Genomic DNA, 26,202 nt, shown 5'->3' with positions numbered 1-26,202 from the left:
CTAATAAAAATGTTCTGTGAAACAAAAACTTGGAAACCCCAGCAAACACAACAGAGATTAGCATCAAAAGGCCTAACAGATTTTGAAGTTACTTACCTTAAATTCAACTCAGAGGATATTCACACATATTTATGGCATCTGTTATTCCAAGAATCCCCCCCCCCTTTAAAAAAAAGAATTCTTAGCAACATATGCTGCAGTGAACTCTAAATTAACCCTCACATACATTTCTGGAGAAGGATTTCTGTTTTGATGAAAATGGATTATTAAGGATTAAAATCTTACACATAAATTAACCCACAGGAGAGCTGAAAAACCAAATATACATGCTATTCATTTGTGCTACAATAAAAAGGTACTGTCACAGGCAGGGCCACAGTAAGGGGGAACTGTGCCCAGGGCACACATGCGCCCCCACACCACGCCCCTCCACACTCTGCACTGGTGCGTGCCCTGTGCATCGCACAACCCTCCCCCCAGCACTATGCCACTGGTCACAGGCTGAGGTGCTTCGCCTCAAGGCTAATGGACACTATCCTCAGTTTTACATGAAAACAGAGTTCTTAAACCTAAAAAATTCTACAAGATGGATTCTCCCAGTTTATATACCTGCTCAATTGGTATAACACCACTCAACATATTTTTACATAACTTCTGCACTTAATGGGGATTCACGCTGACAAATCTCCATGTAAAAAAGGGTAACTGTTTTCCATTGCATGCTTCGAGTACTTACAGACATTAAAATATTACTTTACAGATACAAAACATTTTTGTTCTTATTTAAGAGAAAGGGAAGGGAGAGGACAGCCCATGTCTCTATCTTTCTTCCTGTATGCTTCCCCTTCGAAGCTAAGTATAGTAACCTAGAAACTTCAGTTTTACCACTTTGGTCAGAAGAATGTTGAAGCGTGAAAAACATCTGCAAAAATGAAACTTCCTGGGGCTACCGACTGACTAAATTCTTTCTTCTGTGACTACTGCATTTTAGCTACAACTTCACAGCTTAATGGTTCACCTCAAAGATTTTCTGTATCTTCTGATACAAAATCAGATTATAGCACACTGCTCCAATCCAGAACATTTTTAAATGTAGCAGGGCTTAAATGGAATTCCTTACAGAAGCAACCACAGAAATTGATAAGAATGTTAATATGACTAGTTTTCATCATGAATAATTTGCACTCACAAAAACAATTCCATGAATACCATTTGTAAAGTACAGAATGTGGATGCATACACAGTGAAGCATTATGGTCATAACACTACAGAGCTGTACTACGCAGGCATTCACTAGATCCAGTAAATATTATACACACCACCAGTTTACACTTAAAAGTCTTCAGGATATTTTGCACAGTAGTTCGCTAACACAGAGACAAGTCAATTTAGTTTGCTGGAGGGTGCTAAGTGACTGCATCATGCACGAAGCAACCATTACACCTACCTGTAGATCTGTTTATTTGATGGTAGCCTTTATACGGCATCCAATTAAACAGAATGAAAAGGTATCCACCCACATATCCCTCCCTTAAATATCTAAACACACCATGAAAGCTACACTGATGGAACCTGAACAATTTTGCCTCCTCTTCAGTTCAACCATTTGCCTGCATGCACCAGTTATTTTGAATTGAGAAGGGTGAGAAAACCCTTTAATGTCACAACTGCTCAAACATGTTGTGTCTCTCCACTGGCCATTTGGAAGGTCTGCAGGAGAGTTCAGAAGCAAGTCAAAAATGCTGTATGAATGAGCTCTGATCTTGTAGGCTTCTTTCTTCTTCTTCCCCTTCCCTTATGTACCTACAGTCTATTAGTTCAGAAAGGAAGGACAACCATGGTCAGTCAGTTCAGACACAATAGCAAACTAGTTTTTATGCTAAGTTGTTCAAAGCATAACGGACACCAAGCATGTAAGTATGGGGTGAGGAACAATGCAAGCCATAGGGCTCATTTCATGTTATGTTTTGGAAGTACCTCAACACTAAATCTGTGTTAGACTCCACAAGGACAACAATCTTATATTCTAATAGCAAAGTCAGTCAAATTTTTGGATACTTAAATCAGGTGACAGGAACTGTGAACAGGCAAGACAGATCTGTAAACCTGATATACTGGTTTACATTGGGGAGTTTTTTAAAAAACCCAAACATGATAAAAGGAGAGCCTGTGGCTTTAAGCAATGGATTACCTCAGTGGTTGTTGCTAGGCAACTGCAACTTTCCAAGGCTTGGTTTCTGTGAGCAAAAGCAATGTGGAAGGGGACAGGCCTTTCCAGGCCTTTGAGGGAAGACTCATTGGGGCCAGGACTGTAGAGTTACCTGCTCCAGATTGTGAAATGGAGGTTTTGTAGTAATGTCTGAAAAGAGAAGGTTTTGAGGGAGGAATTGGCCTTAGCAAAGTAAAATGCAATAGAGACTAACTTTCAAAGCAGCCATTTTCTTTTGGGGGACACATCTCCGATGCCTGGAATTCAGTTATAGTTTTGGGGGGATCTGTAGGTCTCACCTGGAGATTGGCAAACCTAGGCCTGGCAGCAACTCTGAATGACCTGCTACCACCCAACCTGCATAAACTAGTCTTGGCTGCTGGCTGCTTTTCACCAGCTGCCATCCTATGAAAGCTAGTGTGGTATAACAGAGTTGCAGAGATCCAGATTCAAATCTCCATCTTGCTAAGCCCCCTTCCGCACAAGCAAAATAATGCATTTTCAAACCACTTTCACAACTGTTTGCAAGTGGATTTTGCTATTCCGCACAGGTTCAAAGAGCACTGAAAGCAGTTTGAAAGTGCATTATTCTGCATGTGCGGAATGAGCCCAAGAAAGCTCACTGGGTGATTTAAGACCAGTCATATACTTACAGCCTAAGCAATGGATTCTCTCGGTGGTTGTTGCTATGCAATCGCAATATTTCAAGGCTTAGTTTCTGCGAGTGAAAGCAATGTGGAAGAAGTAGATGTGAGTGAAAGTAATGGGGAGGAGCCAGCGTGATGTAGTGGTTAAGAGCAGGTGGATTCTACTCTAGAGAACTGTGTTTGATTCCCCACTCCTCCACCTGAGTGGCAGAGGCTTATCTGGTGAACCAGATGTGTTTCCGCACTCCAACATTCCTGCTGGGTGACCTTGGCCTAGTTGCAGTTCTTTGGAACTCCCTCAGTCCCACCTACTTCACAAGGTGTCTGTTGTGGGGAGAGGAAGAGAAAGGAGGTTGTAAGCCACATTGAGTCTCTTCACAGGAGAGAAAACTGGGGTATAAATCCGAACTCTTCTTCTTCTAAACTACCTTGCACAAGAAAGAAAGGAGACTAATGGTAAGCTTGCTTGGATCACCACAATTTGTAACTATACAATACAGTCTGACATTTCTGATATGTGACCCAGGTAATGTTTTCCCAGAAACCCTAGATGTGTACCACCTCTTCCAAGAAGGTTATACAAAACTAAACACACTTCATAATAAACTTCGTACTTGAATTGGCATACAAGATTACTGTAGGGAGGACTGTTAGATCTGGCCTCGGCCATAACTTCCCCCCCTAATGTAACTACTGACAGATGCAAAGTCATAATGTTCAGGAAAGGCAACAACCCTGTCTGATTCTGCCTGGAGTTATTACTATCATCCTGTAACTAGATGAACTATTCTAGATGAACCAAGAGCAAGTGACATATCAGTAAAAACCAGCATCCAGAACAGACAGCATCCCAGCGGCACCACGAATTCAATTCACAAAACATTAAAGAGTGTGTGTGTGTGTGCGCGCAAGCATGTGCATGTTTGTATTCAAGCATATGAAATCACCAGAAGGAATAAGCTCATTCCTTTTCAAGTAAAACCCCTAAAACATTCATCTCAAAAAAGATTATCAAGCATTGTTTCTATTTCAGTGCCAGGCCAGATAGAATTGCAAAACAACAACAACCACCTCTCTTAACTGCCATGGTGAAATTTGTCATTTACAAAATATATTTCCCGAAGAAAACAGCTAGTAGCCACATCTGGATCAGTCAGAGCTCTGCCCACCTTTTTCAGTATTTGTTTATTCATTGCTAGGAGCTATTTAAAGCTTACAATCAACGTTCGAGTCAAGACACCTGGAGGAAGGGAGGTGAAACTACACAGACATCCTGTTCGTCACAGGGACTCCTAGTTGGGTATTCTCCAACTCAGGTTGCCTCTCCTCCAGCTCATTTACTACAGCAAAATGAAATGGAAACAAATGTGCAAGGCTTCTTCAGGCAAGGCTTTTGAATCCTGGTTTTCCAGTCACATAAAGCACCATCCGATTAAATGACAAGCCACAAACAACTAAGCAACTCTTCTTTTGAAACAAGGCCGATCAGAGTAGAAAGGAATGTGATGTGAATGCTTAAGTTGAACAAACAGAAGGGTCTCACCTCTGAATTTCTTCGGAGGGCTGTTAAGATCACCTGCTTCTGGCTGTACAACACACCGGTCATCCACAAGTCTACAAAGGAAATAACAACAAAATAAGATTACCAGAAATACTTGGCAATATTCAATTTGGACCTCCCAATAGAAGATGTTGATGAGGCATAAGTTTACATAACCCTTCAAAAGAAGTAAGTAAACGAAACATGCACATGGGATCAGATTGTATACTGCTAGACCATAAACTGCTTCTGGGAAATATATGCCAACAAAGGCATAAACCCCAGATAACTGAAAAATTTAAAAACTGTGAGACAGTTGCTGAAGTTTTAAAGAGCGTTCCCCACTAATAAGATTAGGAATTACACTATCACAGCTGTCCCAGAATATGCTGAATCACGATAGTTGTAGCAACTGAGTCCAACTGATGTCAAACAGTACAGACATTCTGATTTCAGGCATCATTGAAAGTACTTCTTTTGCAATAAGTTTTGCAACCTTGGCAAGCAAAAAATGATGACCCTAGTTAAATGGATCTTATACAAAAATATCCACATGCTTAACACTAAGTTTAACGTAACCATTATAGAATGCACCCTACACACCCACCATCTTTCTGTTGAATTCATGATCTAGGGATCATGGGCACCAAACATGCAGCCAGTGATCTGGACTGGGCCCCTTGAGAGGTTTATCTGGTCAGCGAGCCAGCTGAGGCAACCCCACTCCTGATCTGGCCTGGTGAGCTTGCTGCAAACTCTCCAATCCAAGCACCACCCCCAGCCCCCAGCCCCCATCTGAATGCCCCACCCCTCACAGGAGACAATGTGGAACCCACCCATCCCATTCCTGATTAGGCCTGGGGCAGTAACCCCCCCCCCCAATGGGATTAGGACCAACCAGGACCAACCAAGGCCAGAAAGCAGTCTCAAGGAAGAGAAGATTCAAGGTAATTTGCATTTTTATGTTGCTTTTGTAATCTATAAGACATTCATCACAACAACAGCTGTACTATGTAATGAGAAGTCTTCACAAACAGGGCTAATACCTCAACAGCAAGCACACAACCAACACTTATCGAGATGAAGCTACTACCATGATATGACATAGGTCACAAACACTAGTGATCTATATTTAAAGATTGGGACAAATCTCTGTCCCAACTTTGATGCAAAAATTTCAATGGCATGAGTTGCTGTGGAGGATTTCCTCACAGATCCAGAGATTTAAAAAAATAATAATATAGGGATAGCAAAATGTACTACCATTCTGGTTCGCCCATCTCATTTTCTCAAAGGCCTGTTCATTCATTACACAGGTTCAGGAAAGATTTACTTATTGCTCATGATAACATTTCTTTGACCTGGCATAAGCTCCCACAACAGAGCAGCAGACAGTGAACACAATACCATTTCTAGTACACAGAATCCCTCACAGAATTGTTGGTAAATAATGGCTTCATGATAGACGGGGCAGGATAAGACACTGAACTAGTCCAAAACGTTTTACAAAACACAATATTCATCATGTCAATCATGGTAATTAGATATCATTATAATCTCAATCGTCTGAGATAGTTGTCCAGTGAGGCACGTGATGTACATAAAGTGTGGGAAAGTTAACTTTTGTTCATGGCATCTTACATTCCACTCAGCTTCAGACACACTATATTTTGAAAAGTTATGGTACAAAAGCAAATATCACATTATGCAGTATACTTCATCTACCTAGAAAGATGCTGGCACAAACAAGTCTACCAGAGCCTATCGTAACGTAACTTGTACAACCCCAGTCTGGGGTGAGATCCAGGCTGATTACTAAAATCTGGGGAAGAATTTCAGAGTTCTGCACCTTAAAATCACACCGTCTAATAGCAGAGTCCCATCAACCCCCCCCCCCCCCCATGCACATAACCAATATTAAAAAAAAACTCCTGGACATCAAGAAACAAGTATTAATTTCTTCTTGACCTTCATATCGAGAAGGCAAAAGGCATACCCAGAATAAACATACTGCAGTGGCTAGAGTGCTAGACTAGAATTTGAGAGGTCTAGGCTCAAATCCTTACTCGGCCATCAATGGTTATCAAGCAAACTTGCCTATATCACCTGCAGAAAAACTTACCTTTGCCTGCCAGCACCTGAAAGATGGGCAGGAGGGAACCAGGGAGGAATGGGGGTGCATGCCAGCACACAGGCACAAAAGTGGCAATCATGTGGGAGGATTTGCTAAAACTCTATGGTTTTTGTAAACCCTAGAGTGTCAATGACATCCATTTTTCACGGGCAGAGACAGTGCACTGGTGTGCCAGGCCCCACCCTCTTATTGCTCCCAGGGATTGCCAGCTGTCATCTAGCAAGTGTATATGCTGAATGACCACCAGTCAGTCGCATACTCAGCCCAAGCCACCTCACAGGGTTGTTGTGAAGATAAAATAGGGAAAGGGACAATGTTGTAAGCCACTTTGGATCTCCTGAGGAGAATGTGTAGTCAACAGTCAGCCTGAGCCCTCCAGGGGAGGGCGGTATATAAATTTGATAAAATAAAATAAATATAGATTAAGCAAACATAGATTAAGCATAGATTAAGCATAAACATAGATTAAGCATAGATTATATAGATTAAGCAAACAAATAACTGGTATCAAAGATTGGCACATATGCACAGCAATCACACGGCCACAGAAATCAGACACCAAAGAGAAAAACAGAAGTGTGGGTTTTTCTGCTAGGAATCTGTTTACTTACTTCATGGGGCAAAATTAAATGCAAAGGCCTTGTACTCCCCCAGAATGTACATTTCACCACCCAGGACCAAATAACTTTAAATAATGAAAGTGCAAAATCAAAAGGTAACACTCTGAGCAAGAGTACTGCAGTGTATCTAGTGAGGAGGGTTCCTGTGTATGGTTTCTATTATCTATCCACAAGTGCAGAAAAATAGTCACAAAGGCTATTTTAAAATAGTCACAAAGGCTGCCAAGTTTAAGCATAACTCCTATTAAGAATTATTGTGCAGACTTGCAAAAGTCTCTCAGCTGCTCCACGTGATCAGGATTTCTATTCACCAAAAACGACTCCATAATTGTATCTTGGGTGCTGAGGGTTAGTAAATAAATCACATGTGCATCTAATGTTACACTTCTGAGTGTTATCAAAACAAATTAAAAACAGTTTGTTTTAGCACAAAACAAGGCACAATACTAGGAATGTCATGGACAAACTGAATAGCAATATAGGTATGGCTGCACAATAGCTTAATCCCAGAATAAAGAGAATGGCAAGGGGCAAAATATAAATATGCAGCTTCACAGACCAGATACCCAACTACCGTGTTTCCCCGAAAATAAGACAATGTCTTATATTAATTTTTGCTCCCAAAGATGCGCTATGTCTTATTTTCAGGGGATGTCTTATTTTTTGTGAGTTCTGTTCATCAGGCATGCTTCCAAACAAGAAAAAAAAAAACTATGGCTACCGCTCTTTACTTTCGGGGGATGCTTTTATATTTCACTTGCTACTTTCCAGGCCAAAACCCTCTACTCAATGGCCTTGTATTTTCAGGGGATGTCTTATATTCGGGAAAACAGGGTTGAATGTGATTAACTTTTTCCAACATAAAGAGAAGCATTTATAAGCAAATTATCAACCGGCCGTAAAAATGTTGCATTGTTTCTATTATACAGGAGTTTGTTCAGATTCCAAGCAAGCTAAAAGGAAAAACAAACATCTATTCTCAACCAAGTTTTAAACAGCCAGTAAAACTCTGAAAGCTACAGATTTCTGTAAAATATCAGAAAACTATTCTTTTACATAAAAAGTAGTTATAAAATCAATTTGCATAAAATATAAATTGCATAAAGCAACAGAGCACAAACCTATTAGTCTCTGCATATACATTTTTAAAAGGTCTCATAATTCTTAGGAACCATCATAGACTTCTCAGAGGAAGCAACAATTGCTGCTCAATTTTGTAGAGACGGAATTCAACTAGAAACCTGGATTTAGGCAGCTTGGGCAGAACATTTCTAGAACACGATTCTGGATTGCGACATTTCAGTAGGCTCATTTTAATTTTGGAAAGAACAAAGCAAACACTGCTAGGCCACCTTTACCTCACCTCAAGAGCTCCAAAGCAGAGATTCCACGGCACTGCATCAAGAATCAATGTTGTCACATGACTGTGTTGGAGGGTTCCACACTTTTAGATCAAGGCCTATCAAGCCTTGTGAAATATTTCAAACTAGGCCAGGGCTTGGTTCTAGGGGAGACACCTTAAGCAGTTTAACATTTACTGAAGACATTAATATTTTGCTGTGCTAGAATCTATATAAGTGGCATCCTAAAGGCATGATCTTTTAACACTGTGTGGCAACCTACGAGAGCTTCAAGGAGCAGGACCACGGAGGGCTGCAGTACTGAATGTGCTGCACAACCTTTTCCAGGAAAAATTTAAGTGACTTAGAATAGCTCTAGGCAGCAATTACACAAACTGCCCCCAAGTTTCAACCAAGTTTCCCCAGGAAATGATGCAGCAGAACATACCATAGATTTCCCCCCAACCCATTCTTTTGAGCAGCAGCAAGCAATGAGAGCTGCCAGCAACAGACCTCCTGCCATAGCAGGAGACCTTCAACCAATTACACCTGACTTTCAATAGGACACATGCCATCTACATGTTTTACATATAAAAAATTGCCATTTCACACTCCATCCTACAGGTCTTTGCTACAAGTAGATATGCTCCACTCCCATGCACGTGAGGACAGAAAGAGCCAAGATTATCCAACACAATAGAGAACTGGGCTTCTGCGATTGCACTGCTTGTACAGAAAGGAGAATTTCATTCGCTGCAACTTTTCTCACTCTTGCAGCATGAGAGATGGATCTGTTGAAATTCCTTCTTATGCATTCACAGCTCTTTGAATCTGGCCAACCAAAAGCATCAGCAAGGGGGACGGGGGACAGTAATCAGCAAAGTGGGATAAGACCATAGGCGAAGGAAAGGCCACGCTAGAAGGCAACTAGGCAGCCAAGGCCCAGCACTGGAAGATGTACCTTGTTCCAAAATTAGACTGCAGGCAGAGGAGAATTATTCAAAAAAAAAAGTCCATCAAAATAAAGATTACACAGCATGCATAGAGCTCAAAAGGCAATTAGACAGAACACAAAACTAGCAGCCATAATCACCAGAACCTTGCATTTGGAAAAACAGAAGTAAGGTAACGATTAAACAAGAAGTCAACATCCCACTAGAACAGGGGTCGGGAACCCGTGGCTTGCGAGCCGCATGTGGCTCTTCCGCCGCTGTTCTGCGGCTCCATGAGCCGAGCCGCGGGTCCCATCTTCACCCGCCCTGCAAGGAGCAGGGCGGGCGCATCACTCACCCGGCGGCTGGCAAGGCCCGGCGGGCTTTGTCTCCTGCTCTTCCGGCGGCCGGCCAGGCCGAGCCACCGGGCCCATCTACGCCTGCCCTGCAGGCGGGGTGGTGTGTGAGCGGGCGGAGGGGGGGCGCGAGCGAGCAAGTGGGCGGGGGAGCGGAGGGGGTCGTGCGAGCGAGTGGGGGTGGGGGGGAGCGGGGGAGGGTGAGCCAAATGGCTCTTTGAGGGGAAAAGGTTCCCGACCCCTGCACTAGAATATTAAGCAGGATTCCACTTCAGAGAAATATTTACTTGAGCAGAATATTATTACAGCTTATAACTATATTCTGCCACCATCGTTCATGAGCTCTAACGCTTTGTGTCCACAGGATGTGCTAACTGAGAGCATGATACCAGGCTGAACACAACCGGCACTGAAGTTCATAAAAATGTTACTTCAAGAGCATAGACTTCAATCAGGTTAAACACCAAGGCAGATTCTGCATGGGCCAAAAACAGTGGTTTAAAAACTGTGTGAAAATGGTGTAAATCTTTTACACCGTTTTAAACCCTTTTACGCTGTTTTCACACCATTTTCACACTGCTGTTTTTGGCCCATGCGGAATCCACCCAAGTTAAAATATGGAATTAGAAAGCTTGTTCGGTCATCAAACGAGCTTCATTGTTGACACCCTGCATGTTTCACAAAGCAACTGGGGATGTGAGACACCAAAGCCTCCCATCCAACGGCCCCATGCAGCAGCAGCAGCACTACAGTCAAATAAGTGATCCGTGATCTTTCAAGAGATCAGGCCTATGCTCTGTAAAGCTTGCTGTAGGCACTTTTCCACAAGGCCATCTCTGATCCACTTGGGTAAGAATGTAACTAGGATCAAGGACGTAGGTAAGGGGGGGGGGGTTCTCTGGTTCAAACCCCCCTATTGCATGTCTGAAGTCCGCCCCGTTTGTGTTTTTTTGTATTTTAAAGTGTTTTTTCAGTTTTTGGCCTGCAGGGGGCGCATGTTTTAGGCTACTGTCAGGTGACACTCCTAATGATACCAGCCAAGTTTGGTGAGGTTTGGTTCAGTGGGTCCAAAGTTATGGACCTCCAAAGGGGGTGCCCCATCCCCCATTGTTTCCAATGGGAGCTAATAGTAGATGGGGCTACCCTTTTGAGGGTCCATATCTTTGGACCTCCTGAACCAAACTTCACTAAACCTAGGTGGTATCATCAGGAAAGTCCTCTGCTGACACCACCCAGGTTTGGTGAAGGCTGGCTCAGGGGATCCAAAGTTATGGACTCCCAAAGGGTGCCCCATCCCCCATTGTTTCCAATAGGAGCTAATAGAAGATGGGGGCTACACCTTCGAAGGTCCATAACTTTGGACCCCCTAAACCAAACTTCACCAAACCTGGGTGGTATCATCAGGAGAGTCTCCTAAAGATACCCTGAAAGTTTGGTGCTGCTAGCTTAACAATTGCACCCCTGACAATAGGAAAATTGACCCCCCAGATTTCCCCAGATTCTCCTTTTGAATCCAACCCCTTCGGCATGGATTTAAAGGGAGAATCTGAGGTCCACAGATTAAACCTTGAAAGTGATGCTGTTTCAGGATGGGGGAGAATCCACCCCAAAACAGCATCACTTTCAATGTTGTTTTAACTGGGGACCCCAGATTCTCCCTTTAAGATGGATTTAAAAGGAGAATCTGGGCTCCCTAATTTTAAACACCATTGAAAGTGATGCTGTTTGGGGGTGGATTTCAGCATCACAGCAGCCCCCCATGGGGGGTGGGTGGGTGCAAACCTCAAGTTTTGCACCAGGCTCCATTTTCCCTAGCTACCCCTCTGCCTGGAGGGGAGGGAGCCCAGCCGGTGGGGGGGTGGGGCAGGGCAGGCAGGGCAGAGCAGGGGAGTCTGCCATCTCTGGCCTCGGAGAGCTGCTTTTATAAGCACTGAGGCCAGGGGCGGAGCTTGGGGAGATGTGACCACGCCCCCAGGACAGCGGGGGCGTGGGGTTGCCCCCAACCCCCCCATAAAAAAAATCTATACCTACGTCACTGACTAGGATCAATAGCATATGCTATCTGATGATTATTTTCCAGTGGCTTAAATATCTAGAAGTCTAAGCCAAGCTGTTTGGATGAGAACTCCTGTCAAGTAAGAACAGCGTTATATGCTCAAGGACAGAACAAAAACTTACTAAAGCAGTTTTACTAGCATGAAACAACTGGCTGAAGATTTTGAAAAGAGATATCCCCTACACTATTAAGCTGATTGTTTCACTTCACTCTTCTGACCGGTGGCTCCTTTCAGCAGATAATGGTGGTGCAATGTCAAATAACCATTTCCTTCCTCTCTTCTCTACCCCCCCCCCTAAATTATTCCTCCTTGAATTTGTTTTCATTCTTATTAGTCTACATCCACTGTGCATGCTATCACTTTCCTTTCTAACATTAGCAGAACTGCCTACAGAAAAGCATACTTTTATTTATCAAAATAAATATGCCCTGCCTTCCCCTCTAAAGAGACTCAAGGCTGTTTGCAGAAGAGAAGTTTAGAAGATTAATTCAGAAAAAAACATTTTAAAGACAAGCATTAGGAAAAACCATTCACAACAACTTGACAGAAAAAAAGATGAACTCATTTTTAAAAAATCCCTTCCCGGTCTACCAAAACCACAACTTTCCAATAATACAGTCAAATATTCAGCCTCCTTTAAACAGTAATTCTCTACTCAACCTTCTTCTTAAAATTATGAATATTAGGTGCCTTCTTTAGGGAAACTTCTATAAAGTCTTGGCTATGATTTTAAAAAGCCTCTAACTAGGCTGGGGCAGATCTTACAAACCACCAAACTGAACTGCAACAGGAGCCACTGGGAAGGACAATGGCCACATAAATCCATACAAGGAGAGACTGTTATCTCAGTAGGGGGTAAGAAGCAGCTGAAAACAAATAGGCAGTCTTGGAGATATTTCTATCAAAAAGCTAATATGTTCACATGTCTAGCACGAGGCAACAGTTGAGTTGCAGTATTTTGCAGTAGTTTAGCTTGCTTCCAAGATGTCCGCCTGGGCCGCCCCACACAGAGCACAATTCAGTGATCAAGTCCCAACATTATGGTAGTACAGGTCTGCGTACAAAAGTCAGCTGAATCTAAAGAAGGCAACAGATCCTGTAGCTCCATCCAACTGAGAAAAGGCATCCAAGGCCAAATTATCTAGATGGGTTTTTGGAGTACAGTCCACAAGTTTGGGGTGTTTTATTAGTGGGAGGGTGCTAGCCAGATACTTTAATAGTTTAATAATTTAATGATAGTATTTTATATTTGTTCTTTTATGTTGCTTTCAACTCAGTTGTACTATTTTCATGTTGTAAGTCACCACTAGACTCTTTAGATTAGCAGGAACTAAAAACCTAATAAATAAATAAAACACCATACCATGGATAATTAACACAAAATAATTCAAAACAGGCAGAGGTGAAACTCAGAGCCGAATCTAATGTCAAGATGCCTTCCCTTCTTTCACATTCTGGCATGATGAAAGGGATCATCGCTCAGTGGTAGAGCATATTATTTGCACTCAGAAAGCTCCAGGTTCAGTTCCAACAGGTGTTCATAAAAACTTTTCTTGCCAGAGACAATACAGGGCCAATTTCAGTCAGAGTAAGAAATTATAACCTAGAAAAATAATCAGTCCAATTTGAAACCAACCTCCCCACACACTTATGTTCAAACATTTTTTGACCAAAGGAGCTGAGCAAGTACCGTATATGCTCGTGTATAAGTCGACCTGAATATAAATTGAGGCACCTACTTTTACCACAAAAAACTGGGAAAACTTATTGACTCGAGTATAAGTCTAGGGAAATGCAGCAGCTACTGGTAAATTTCAAAAATAAAAATAGATATGGTTGGGCGCTATTTGGGGGTCTCTGCCACTGACCCCCCATCTCACCAATCCCAAGGTCTCTGCCACCAACCTCTCCATCCTGCAGCTTGTCCAGCTCACCCAGGTCAACTGGCTGTCACCCACCGAGAGCCAGGGGTCAGCCGCCACCGAGAAGAAGGCAGAGGCAGAGAAAGTGGCTGAAAGGGGGGAGGCAGAGAAGAAGGCAGAGGAGAGCGAAGCAGAGGCAGAGAAAGCGGCTGAAAGGGGGGAGGCAGAGAAGAAGGCAGAGGAGAGCGAAGCAGAGGCAGAGAAAGCGGCTGAAAGTGGGAAGGCAGAGAAGAAGGCAGGAAAGAGCGAAGACGGGAGAGGGGTAAGGCCACACAAGAATTAAGTGGGACCCTCACTTGTATATTAGTCGGGGGAGGGGCTTTTTCAGCACAAAAATGTGCTGAAAAAGTAGACTTATACGCGAGTATATAAGGTAAGTAATTCTGGTATCAAAGTTAAATGCCTTTTCCCCATGAAAGCTACAATGTCAGAAAGCGTTCAGTACTTTTTCTCAGTAATGAAGCTGTGCTCATATAAATTCTAGATTAACCGTGCTACATCAATTCATGCCCTGGTGATAGTGAGACTAAGTTTTTACGCCAGTGCATCTAGCAATCACATTTTTATACAATCTCTTCTTAAAGGACTTCATGGCAGCCTACATGATTCATTCATTCCTATTCTATCCTCACAAGTTCAAGTTGAATGGCCAGCCCAAGGAAGAAGTAGAAGTGGTTTTATATTCCACTTTTCTCTACCTTTAAGGGGTTTCAAAGGAGCTTACAATCTTCTTTCCTTCCCCACTCCATAACAGCCATCTTGTGAGGTAGGTGGGGCTGAGAGAGTTCTGAGAGGATTTTGACTAGCCCAAGGTTGCCCACCAAGCTTCATGTGGAAGAGCGGAGAAGCAAATCCAGTTCTCCAGATTAGAGTCCACTGCTCTTAACCACTACACGATGCTGGAAACCCCAAGTCTCATTTCTGAGGGTTTGAACCCTGATCTCTTTGGCCTTCATCCAACAATCTAGCCACTGTCACTTTTGTGGCCCTCAATTCAATTCCAAGTATACACCCAGCAGTTTCTCTCTCATACCTGGAGCTTTTGCAGAAATTGGTGACATGGCACTGGTTCACTGGATTAGGTGACCAAGGCCGTTTCCGCACGGCCACGATGGGGGTTGGGAGCCACTGTTTTCCAAAAAACCTTGCTGGGGAAGCGAGGTGGAAAAACGGTGGCTTCGCGCCGCTCGGGGGGAGCAAGAGCGGCGCGGCTGCCATGCTAACGGCTCCCTGGGGACGGTGTTTTTGCCGTCCCCAGGGCGCTGTTTATGGCCCGTGCGGAAAGGGCCCAAGATACAGATGTGGATTAGATACAGATACTGGATTAGGTGACCAGATACAAGATACAGATACTGAATTAGGTGACCAAGATACAAGATACATTTTCATGCTGCCCACCTACAGAATGTCCACCCAATTTCTAAAATTAGTTGCTGGTTGTTAAAATCTTCAGCACTGGATTCCAGGAAACTTCTTCCTAGAGTTTTAAGGTGGGATTTCCACGCCACCAATTGTTAGTGGACCCAACTAATGTTGGGCCAGAATTAAAGTTGGTGTTTGTTCCAGTGAAATCCTGAGTAAAGTATGCTTGATATCTGATTTTTGCTCCTCTTATCTTCACATTGTTTTCTATTTTAATAACTGAACTATTTTCAGAGAAATACTAATATTTTCCAGTTAAATATTTCAATATGGATTTTAAACATATGATTTTATTAGGATAATATTAATGGAACTACAACCCAATACGACAACAATACTACAACCCAAAAAACCCACAGCGTCCTAGTGATTCCGGCCGTGAAAGCCTTCAACAATACTTATATGATTTTACTGCTTGTTATAAATACTGAATGTGGAGAAATTGTCTGTGTTAGCATAACTGTAGCCATCTTGATGAAGACCTGTTATTGAAATGTGGTTCTCAAAATAATCTTGTTTCTCTGGCTCTCTCCCAGCTTGCTTGAACTGACATCGAGTAACTGTTTGGCTGAAGGTCACAGCCCAGCTGTGGGATGTTTCCCTAATGGCTAAAACTTCAACAAGCTCTTTTAAGTAATTGCACCTGATAGCAGTAATGATTTCTCACCAACTGTCTTTGTTAATTGGCACTAACATGTGATTGGTCTCCTTATGCCACCTGACCTGTAGTTTCTCTGTAATTGTCTTTCAATATTCAAATCACCTAACCTTTTTTCCTGCCTGCTACCTCAGATATCATGATGCTGTTATTTCCAGCCTGCTAGTGCTTATCAGCAATCCTTTTGTCTTTTACTTTGCTTGCTTCTTGAAACGAAAGCTACGCTACCATGGATAAATTTTATATCGTTATTTTAATTTCAGCTATTACTTTGATGCTGCTTGCCCTCACTCAGCTGACTCTGTGTGGGCATTGCAAATGTTATCTCGTTTGTTGAGAATGTGCCGTACTCAATAAACCTTAAAAAATATTTTACTCTTTTTTGGCCTCTGAGTGTATTTGTGCAAACCAAATCCTGACCCATGTTGAGAAGTGGCTAGTTAGCTGTACCTCTACACTGAAGTTTTCATTGTCTTTGATGTATTTTTAAAGAGTCCTGAGGTGGGTAGCAGCATTAAGCAAGTTACCATCTGTCAGAGGTCTTGTTTATAAGATTACCTTGCACTTGTTGGCCCTTTCCCCACTTTCCTTAAGCCCCGCGCTACTCTCCTCAAGTAGCGCAGGGTCCAGCTCCCTTCCCCACTTCAGGGGCGGCGAGAACGCAGCCGCCCCAACGCTGCCTCTCTCCCGCCCCCTCGACGCGCGGAATTCCTAGTGCCTTTTGACGACCCCGCACAGAGCACGGGGTCGTGGGGAAGCCAGGGTGCACGCCAGGAATTCCGCGCGCCGGGAATTGCCCGCAGCAAACCTCGGGCAAAGGTGAGTGGGGAAAGGGCCGTTGTATACATTTTGTTATGTTTAATCCAGCAGCAACATCATTTCATTTACCCTCCTAGTCTCATTTATCCACAGGGTTTAAGATTTCAGAAAAACCCAGAGAATTTAATCTCCACAAGGAGGCTGAATCCAGACATTACTAAGAAACTCCCAGGAAATGCTAAACCTTGTTCACAATACCAGTTTTGCAGTAATTTCAACCTGAGAGTAAGCAGTCAAACAGTGATCTACTTCTATATTTTATTCAATAGTAGTAAAACATAGCTTCTTCAAGCAGAGATATTCTTGGCTACCACTGTAAGTTCTCCCAGTCGAAGGTGAGATGAAATCTGAACAACTATGCTAACAATTTGGATATGATCATGAGCTAGCAAAGCTGGACATTTGTCTCTACATGACGAAATATCCTTTGTTTGCCCTGTACAGGACTTCCAAAGTAGATGCTCCCAGTAACCTGCACCCTTTCTATCTAGGTTTTTATCCTTGCCTTTGACTCTTCCTGCAGCCTTCCAGATGGCAACATGGAAGACTACCTCAGTCCTGACTACTGAATTATATTTATGCATGGTCAATAAACCCCTTTACCCCATCTCATATTCCTTCCTGCTCACCTTTCTAAGTAAGAGAAGAAACTGATGTGTTATCCTTTCATTGGCCTCTGCTGCCAAGATTTTCATTTGGATAATAAACTACACACTTCCAGGCACCGGTATTCCTCTGAGATTACCCCTCAGTAGAGGCATGAAGATGAAGAGACTATGAAGGGTGTTCTTTTAAGTGAAATGTTTAGATTCTGTTGAAATGGAAACTCCTTATCCCAGGATTTATAGCTGTTGGGGCGGGGAGGGGAGTAACACCCAGTACTGTTAAACTTAAGATGGCTGCATCAGCTTCAAGGCGACTAGTCCGATCTCTCTCCACGGCCAAGCTCATTAGACACACCCTGCAGCAGAAGAAAATTGTCACCCTTACCCCAAAGTGCTGATAAATCCATTTGTTGAGCCTTCTGCGTATAAAGAACAAATGTCTCCAATATGCAAGAAGCTTGACATCTTGTCGGACATCTCCGGCTTGGTGGCCCTAAGGGAGAGACAAGAAACCCATCAATATTTACTGAGTACAGCTATTATCCAAAAGATACTCTAAAGCTGGTTCACCAAATCAATGGAAGTTTTGACACTGGCTGTTGTTGAATGTAGGTTTGAGCCAGAAAGAGTTTACAGCTCGGGATATCATGCCTAGAGAAATGGAGGCAATGTGGAGGATAGTAAACTTCCAAGTAAACATGCTTATTTAATTTAATCCTGCTTTTCTTACCAGGAAAATGTACATCTCTCCTCAAGGGATCTTGTCTTTAAAAAAATCAGTCAACACAGACATCAGTTGAAGTCTGTTTTCTTTGACTGCAATATGTACATAGACTAAGATTTGGCAGCATTTCCTACTGCTGTTAAAATCCAAGAGTGAAAAGAGAATTACAACTGTTTTAGGACTTATGCAAATCTGAGGTACAAAAAGAAGAGTTTGGATTTATACTCCTCCTTTCTCTCCTGCAAGAAGAATCAAGGTAACTTACAAACTCCTTTCTCTTCCTCTCCCCATAACAGACACCTTGTCTGGTAGGTTGAGCTGACAGAGTTCCAGCAGAGTTCCAGCAGGAATGTAAGAGTGTGGAAGCAAATGGAGTGGGATGTGGAGTGGGGAATCAAACCCAGTTCTCCAGATTAGAGTCCACCTGCTCTTAACCACTACACCATGCTGGCTCTCAGGGTAAATGCTGTTGCAGGTTTTCCATGCTGCATGCCCGTGGTTTGGCACTTTAAACTACCAGACCACAGCCACACAGCATGGAAAACCCACAACATTCAGTTTCCTAGCCATGAAAGCCTTCGACAATACCTGAGGTAAAGGTTTGCTTTTAAAATGCAATTGGGGGGGGGGGGATTACAAAGAGGCAAATGATTAATTCTCACTAAGGGACTAGGAGGTACCTTACACACTTGAATATAAGTCTACTTGCATATAAGCCCCCCCCCCCCCGACTTATACGCGAGTGAACGGGTGGCAAGTGAAAAAAGGCTGGAAGTGGAGGGTGTTTTTCTGCACCTGCTCCCTGCTATGTGGACACAAAGGCAGCTCCCAGGTAAGCCTTGGGCTGTTGCTTCGCTGCACTACAGGTGACCAGTAGCTTCATTCATAGGGAAGATTCAGTGAATAGGTGTGAATATTAAATATTAAAATTATATGTTACAGAATTTTGTCTGTTTCAGGAAGTTCCATTTATGTTCAGTGTTTCTATACTCATTGGGAAATCCACACCATTGGAGGTTTCCATGGTGGCAGGAATCCCCACAATACATACACACACACAGTGGGCAGCGCTGGGGTGCAGCCACTGCCAGCATCTTTCTTGGCTCCCACCCAGTGTTTTTGGAAAGCAGGTGGGACTTCTGTCCAGCTGAGATTGCAGACCTGCAAAAAAGAGTTGCTTAGGGGCAGCGGCTGCCATCACCACGCAAGCATCTTCACGGTGTAATGATAAGCTATCCGTGTAGGGACTTTTTAAAAGGGGGATCTTGTTGAGCACCTTCCCTCTGAAACTCTGAAGAGATACTGTCTGTGAGAGTTATATATTCCACTTCAGAACTTTTAAAGTTATTGTTGATACCATACTGTTTTTCTTGGTATCTATTTTTATTTTTGAAATTTACCAGTAGCTGCTGCATTTCCCACCCTAGTCAACACGGTTTCCCAGTTTTTTGTGGTAAAATTAGGTGCCTTGACTTACATTCGGGTCGACTTATAGGCAAGTCTATACGGTAATAAACACCCAACTGGTGAAGGAGATTGACAGATCTTATTGAAATTTCTCTACAGATTCCCAGAAGAGAAATCAACAAGCCCCAAAACAGAGAGTTCTGCTGTCAACTCCCCCCCTCCAAAATGAGTAGATCTCTGGATCTTAACCTTAGCTCAGGCAGAACTGTAGAACAGCACTGTGCAGTCAGCTAGCTCCAGGGGTGCTGCTCATTGGGGGTTTTTCGGGGTGGGGGGGCTGACAATGGATGATACATAAATGTCTTCTCTGTTTTATGGCTTGCTGATTTCTTTTCTGTTGACCACCAGAGAGATTTCAATACCGTATTCATCTCTCACTCCTAGTAGAAAAGAATCATTTTCCTCTTGGCAATGCAAAGGAGTACAGGGTCAATAGGTTTCCTTTAAAAAAACCCCAAAACATGTTCACATATAAGAGGAGGTAGATTCAGTGTGGTGTAGTGGTTAAGAGCTGAAGACTCTAACCTGGAGAATGGGGTTTGATCCCCCATTCCTTCTCATGAAGCCTTCTGGGTGACCTTGGGCTAGTTACCATTCTGTCAGAACTCTCTCAGCCCCACCTACTTCACAAAGTCTCTGCTGTGGGGAAGGAATGGGAGGAGTTTGTAGGTTTCTTTGATACTCCTTATCGTTGAGAAAAGTGGGGTATAAATCCAAACTCCTCCTCTTCCAGATATTGACCATATGAAGCAGCAACTTCCTGGTTTCCATCACACTCTGGTGAGAACAAGAACTGTTGATCCTAGAGCAGGCCTGTACAAATAAGAATTAACTTTGTTCTCGCTCTGAACAGCTTGAATTAAATTTAGCAAGGCACAGACTAATCTGATGTACGGTGTCAGCAAAATGAGACCTTGCCCCAAACAGTGTGCCATCAAGAGCAACGTTCGCTTTTCCGCAATGGTCTCTAGCTCCCATTTAACATTCCCTATAGGCAGAAATGTCTATTTTCCCTTTAGAAATGAATGACATGGGGCTCACAAGGTCTCCTGGGAAGTATATTTCCCATCAGGCCGTTTTTAAGCCTGAATTGTGAATAGGCCTTTTTTTCAGCCTGAAAAAGTTCTAGGAAAAGGAAAGGAACAAAGGAAAGTGTGGGAAGGGGGGCACCGTGGTGGGTGGGGTGCCGCGGGAGGTGGGTATGGGGGGCGGAAAATATAGACTGCGCACCAGGCGCAGTTTGGCCCAGCTACGCCTCTGTATAGCAGTGCAATCTGATGTAATTATTGTAGTGCAAATCCAGTAAAATCTTTCAAAAAGGGCATTAATACTTACATACTTGTAACATTAGTCTTCCAATAATAAAATAAAATGGAATAAATTAATTTTAACGACTGTCGTTCCTATAAGAACATTTGGTGTGGTGTCTGGGTTTCAGGAGTACATTCATATCATTTTGCTTACTTGTTTCATCACTGAACCTCCCAGAGAACTGAAAGTAATTAAAGAATTCAGAAACAAGTCTGCAGTTTCCACAAAGTATGATCAAATCCTTCATTGCCAACTCTCTCCTACCCTTAAACTAGCACACAAATCAGATGTGCCCATGTTCAGATATTTAAAAAATGTTCAGACATGAAAAGGGCTTCTGCAAGAGAGAAATTGCAAGCAATTTTGCACTGACTGCAAAACATATCCATGACAGTATAAATAGGATAAATGATCCCATTTCACTGATTCTTCCCTTGTTTACTGAGAAGATAAATATTGAGTTTATTAAACCAACTACAGGACCAACCAGGGGTTTAAAAAACAGTACTAAGGGACGGCAGAGGAGTTTAAAAGTTGTCCACAATCTGTTTCAGCAGCTGCTACAACATACTTTAGACCTGGGGCTAGCCAAATCCCCACTCGTTTGATTTGCTGGATGTCTTTGGACCAATCACAGCCTCTCAACTCACAAGTACTGCTTTGGTAATAAAAGGAGAACAGAGCCCATTGCAGCCCATTGAGGCTTCTTGGTGACGGAGAAGCTGTCTCGCTTTGTGAGCCTCTCTGTACCGCTGGGAAGTCTCTTTGGGAGCAATGGGGGAGTAATGCATTGGCGCCACACAGCCCACTGCCTCCACTAGGGTTGGGGCTGTTAGCTATTTACGTCCAATGCACCTGCAACTGGACACCTGTACATGTCACCTGGCCTTTCCTTTATTTGAGGAGCATGAGGAGTATGCTTTTCCTTTATTTGAGCACCATGGATCAGAGAGGTCTTCTGTGTGATAGCACTCTCCTAGGAAAAGTGAATATAACTTCCAGAAACTTCGTCGGGATAGCCAGTCCCTCCCTTCTCAGGAAGGATTTGTCATTGCAGAGAAATGGTCTCTGCTTTTATAGATCACTTTTCAATAGGCATCCGTGGTCTCATATGGAGTCTTCTCCAATCACTGTTACCCACTATCCTTTAATGAGAGATGCTGGGAATTGAATCCAGGATCATGCCTCTATGCAATACAGGAGACTTCCCAGGAACCTCTACCAGCTGAATGCACCTCCCACATGACATTTAAGGTGGTGCCTGGGTCTTTTGCCCCCTTTGCTCCCCCAGATATGCCATTGCAGTGGACAGTGGAAACTACATGTGAAGTACTTCTACAACTACAACAGCCGGAAGAGGACATCTGTGCAGTTTCACTTTGGCATGCATAATGTTTCCAAACGCCTCCCCGCCCCTCCCCATGATTTAGCCCTGAAAAATGCAAGGGGTCAAACTTATTTCTGTTCAAGGCAATAAGAATCTTTCTTGGCATAATATCAGAAAGAATGGATGCGAAGGGAAAAACAAACATTATCTGGAGCCGAGATCAAGCAATACGCACCAATCTGCCCTAATATTTCACTATTTTTATCTTCTATGAATGTGTAGGGTGGCTCTCTTGCTGACAGTTTATATGCTAAAAATCCAGATTACTCTGCAGAAATAAAACTTTTTGCATCCACACCTAAATTGTTGCATCGTCATGAGTCAGAAGCAACCTGAAAGCACCTAACACACACATATCCCTCAACAGCTTTGGGTGTGATATACCAAACAGTTACTTACGTGATGTGGCTGAACAGTATATTCTGTAAATATAGATATTTAGGATAAGGATACCATTTCCCAACTGTCTGCAAGTCTCTTTTTCTCCTTTTCTTTTTCTGAGAGGGTTTTATTGTGAGTTTAAATGCTGCACGCTGATATTTTTGTACTGAATGTTGCTTTTAATGGGTTTTAATATTTTGGTCATTGGAGCCTATATTGTTTATTTTATAATTTGTATTTGTTTATGTGTCCTATTTATTTTATTGTCATATATTATGTTGTACACCACCCAGAGCCCTTTGGGGGTAGGGTGGTATATAAAATTAGTAATAAATAAATAAAGTATTAGGAGAAGCTCTCTGGGTGTTATTGAATGACTTGCTCCACTAGCAATTCTAGGAAAACAATTCTAGGAATACAGAAGTAGTAGACTATTATTTAGGTAAACAAGGATTTCACTGTATATATATGCGGGAGGAACAACCTCAGCTGAGTGGTACAATTTGCCTACGAAAAGTTCCAGACTCATTACCTTGCATCTCTGTTTACAAGATCTAAAGCAGGCAGCCTGAACAGCCATTGCCAGTCAGAGCACAAAAAACACAAGAGATTTTTCAAGGCACTGGGATGTTTGTAATTGTTCAAGTAGACACCAAAGTTACACAGTATGTCATTATAGTTTACTCCTGAACCTATTTCCCAGACATTTACATAAGTTCAAACAACACAAGTATACTGCTTACACTCTCCTCTCAGTGATGCTGGAGAGTGCCATAAAGTCACAGTTGATTTATGGCAACCCCTTAGGGTTTTTAAGGCAACAGACGTTTGAAGGTGGTTTGCCATTATCTGCCTTCGCATGGGCTGAGAGAGTTCTGAAAAAACCATGAAAGGCCCAAAGTCACCCAGCAGGTGTCACATACAGGAATGGGGAATCAAATCCAGTTTTCCACATTAGAATCTGCAGCTCTTAACCACTGAACCACACTAGCTTTCCTCCCAGTACATATTTTAAATTTTAGGATAATATGGCTTCATTTTGCCTCTAAAGCCACAGTAAATAAAGGCCCTGAAGAGTTACTTTTGTTTCAGGAGCTCATTAATGAGGTCTTCCCTGACTCTTTACTGAAGCTGCCAATATTCTGCCCTCATTAAAAGCTGAGACCCCGCAAAAATCCCTTCATGGGGTCTCATTCACTCAGCTTCCAAAATCTGATGCTGTCCTTGTCTCTGGCAAATTCTAACCAATCCCAAAAACCAAGCTATGGCTTTCTCTCACATTCAGGGTTTTATAGGGATGTTTTCCCTTGAGGACCTTATCTTGCCAGTCTTCTGAAATGGGAAACTCTACAAGAAGGGACAGGTTAGCCTAGTTCAGTTTAGAAGATGGCACTGTTTAAAGTGTTTTTCCCTCACTTGAGGAACCTCCAAGCTTTTAACATCTGCGCAATGAGTACAAAAGGAGCAAAGCTTTTCCTACTACCAGGAGCTTATAGATTGTGGCACAGTAGCTATGTCAGTCTGTGGTAGCACACCACAGAAAACCTCACCTTGTGACACCTTAAGAATGGATTTCTTGAAGCACACACTTCTACAGCTGGAGTCCACATTATCATCCCCCATGAAAGCTTTTGCTTCAAAAAATAAGGTGCCACAAGTTTCCTTTTGGGTATTTTTTTTTGTCTTTTGCCACCTGTTTGTCATTTAGCTGCTAACTGTATTGAAGGCCTCTATTCGTTTTAAAGAAAAGAATAGAAAAGGAAGGATGCCAAACGTGGCAGCAGGAGATTTGTAAATATTTGTGATAGGGAGAGAATGCATATTTAAGGATAGGCAACTACGTTGTGTTCCTTGATACAGTAAATATATTAAAAGTTAAGATACAGGTTTTAAGCAAACACCAATGTTGATACTCAAATGACATAACCAGCTTCTAAAATAAGCCACCCAAGTAGTTCTGAGTTCAGAACAATATTCTTAGCAACCTTTCATATCAGGTGCATTGTAAAAGCTCCCCCCAAATGGAAAAAAAATTAGATAGTACAATGCAGACACAAAAAAGTCAGAACTGAGTCTGACTGCAGTGTTAGCTAACTAGGATAGAATTAAAGAAAATATATTTCGTTACTAATTCTGTTACTTCTGACACCTTTGGCAACTGCATCATGGATCTCTTGCTTCCTGTACAAAAATACACTTAGGTGACATTTTAGAGCCAAACATCAGAAAATCATTGTGCAATGACCCTTGCTTCAGAGGATCTGGGACTCTGATCCAAAGCTTGTTCTCTTAAAAAAATAAATGGAAAGCAACAACATAGATCATGTTCCTCTTGTCCACTGGCATTTTAGGAGATCATAAGCAGGACAGGGTGGCAATTACCTTCCCTTCACACCCAATATTTAGAAAAGCATGGCTTTTCAACCTGAATGCTCCATTAGGCTTCTTTATAGACCTTGATCACTGTGTCTTCCATAAATACAGCTGACCCTTTTTAAAATGCTATCTAAGCCAGTAGCCATTACTGCATTTTGTGATGGTGAGCTCCATAATTACATGCTGTGCAAAGTACAGCCTTTTGTCTGAGCTGAATCTACTGCCAATCAGTTCCACCAGATGATCCTATTACATTCTTAAAGGCAGACCCACAGTTACAGAATTTAGGGCTGTAGCGTGTAACCCCAAGTGCAGAAAGAGGAAATAAGTCCTACTGAATTCAGCGAGACCTGCCTCTGAATATACATGCCCAGAATTATAATGTTATGTGCGGTCTTTTGCGCACACATGCACCATCCTTCCAACAATGCAAGTTGCGTTCTGCAGATATGGTTTTGGGATCTTTCTATGCCGGATCTATTTTCTTTCCTTTGGAAAAAAGTAAACTGGGGTCGGAGTGGGGGGAACAAAGTAGAAGGGAGTAACTAGTTGGCAAAACTGAAGCTTAGAACAGATGGAAGCATTTTCTAATCTTTTTTTAAGGTCATGGACATGTGCGGCAAAACAAGTCAAGTTATCAGATGCTTTAGTCCTTTCACTGTAAAGCATGAATGCTGGCCTGAAACCATCCATGTTAGGAACACTTAATGGCACTTATGAAACCCGGTGTTGTTATCAGTTTTTCTCCTGCCCTTCTGGTTCCCACTATGTTGTTTCCTAGGATCCAATGACATTCACAAATAAAATTTAGGGGATGGCTCAGTGAATTGGAAAAAGTAAGCGAAATCACAACTCCCTCTTATGTTTCCTTAACAGCATTGTTGACAATGGGCCTTTGTTATTTCAATACTTTTTAGACCAGTGTACCAACATGTATAGTACCAAGCTATTAAGCTCCTTTCCTTGGATCTCTAGAAGTTTTATCTGACAGTCAGGCTAGTTGGACACATTCTCATTTTAAAACATACCTATCAATGATTGTGCTTAATACTGATACACAACAAAGCATTGCACAGTGCATTACACACACTACAAATGCAGAGGTATACTTTGGACTTCTAGAGTACATTGAATTAAAACAAACAGAACATCATCTTTAAAAAAATAAGATTGGTAGCATAAATGAAAACTGCGGAGAGTAAAGCCTTCAGTAATTCATAACAGGAAAGTGGCTCACTCAGAAAGTGGCATAAGGACAGTAGGGTTGTGAGAGCATCTACATTATTACAACCCAA

The 26,202-nt window shown here is 42.5% G+C and overlaps 1 long non-coding RNA gene across 1 annotated transcript in view; it reads right to left on the bottom strand.

The window, feature by feature from the left end:
* Positions 1 to 4,399: 4,399 nt before the first annotated feature.
* The window catches only part of LOC125428322, a 46,223-nt gene continuing 24,420 nt past the window's right edge, over positions 4,400 to 26,202 (bottom strand). The window contains exons 2-3 of the long non-coding RNA XR_007243802.1: positions 17,647 to 17,754; positions 4,400 to 4,470 (exon numbers count right to left, since the gene is read on the bottom strand). This is a non-coding gene — a long non-coding RNA (uncharacterized LOC125428322). The remainder of the gene's footprint in view (positions 4,471 to 17,646; positions 17,755 to 26,202) is intronic.

This window comes from Sphaerodactylus townsendi, linkage group LG03 (assembly GCF_021028975.2).
Source record: "Sphaerodactylus townsendi isolate TG3544 linkage group LG03, MPM_Stown_v2.3, whole genome shotgun sequence".
NCBI classification, from domain to species: Eukaryota; Metazoa; Chordata; class Lepidosauria; order Squamata; family Sphaerodactylidae; genus Sphaerodactylus; species Sphaerodactylus townsendi.
This window is presented reverse-complemented; position numbering and strand designations above follow the sequence as displayed.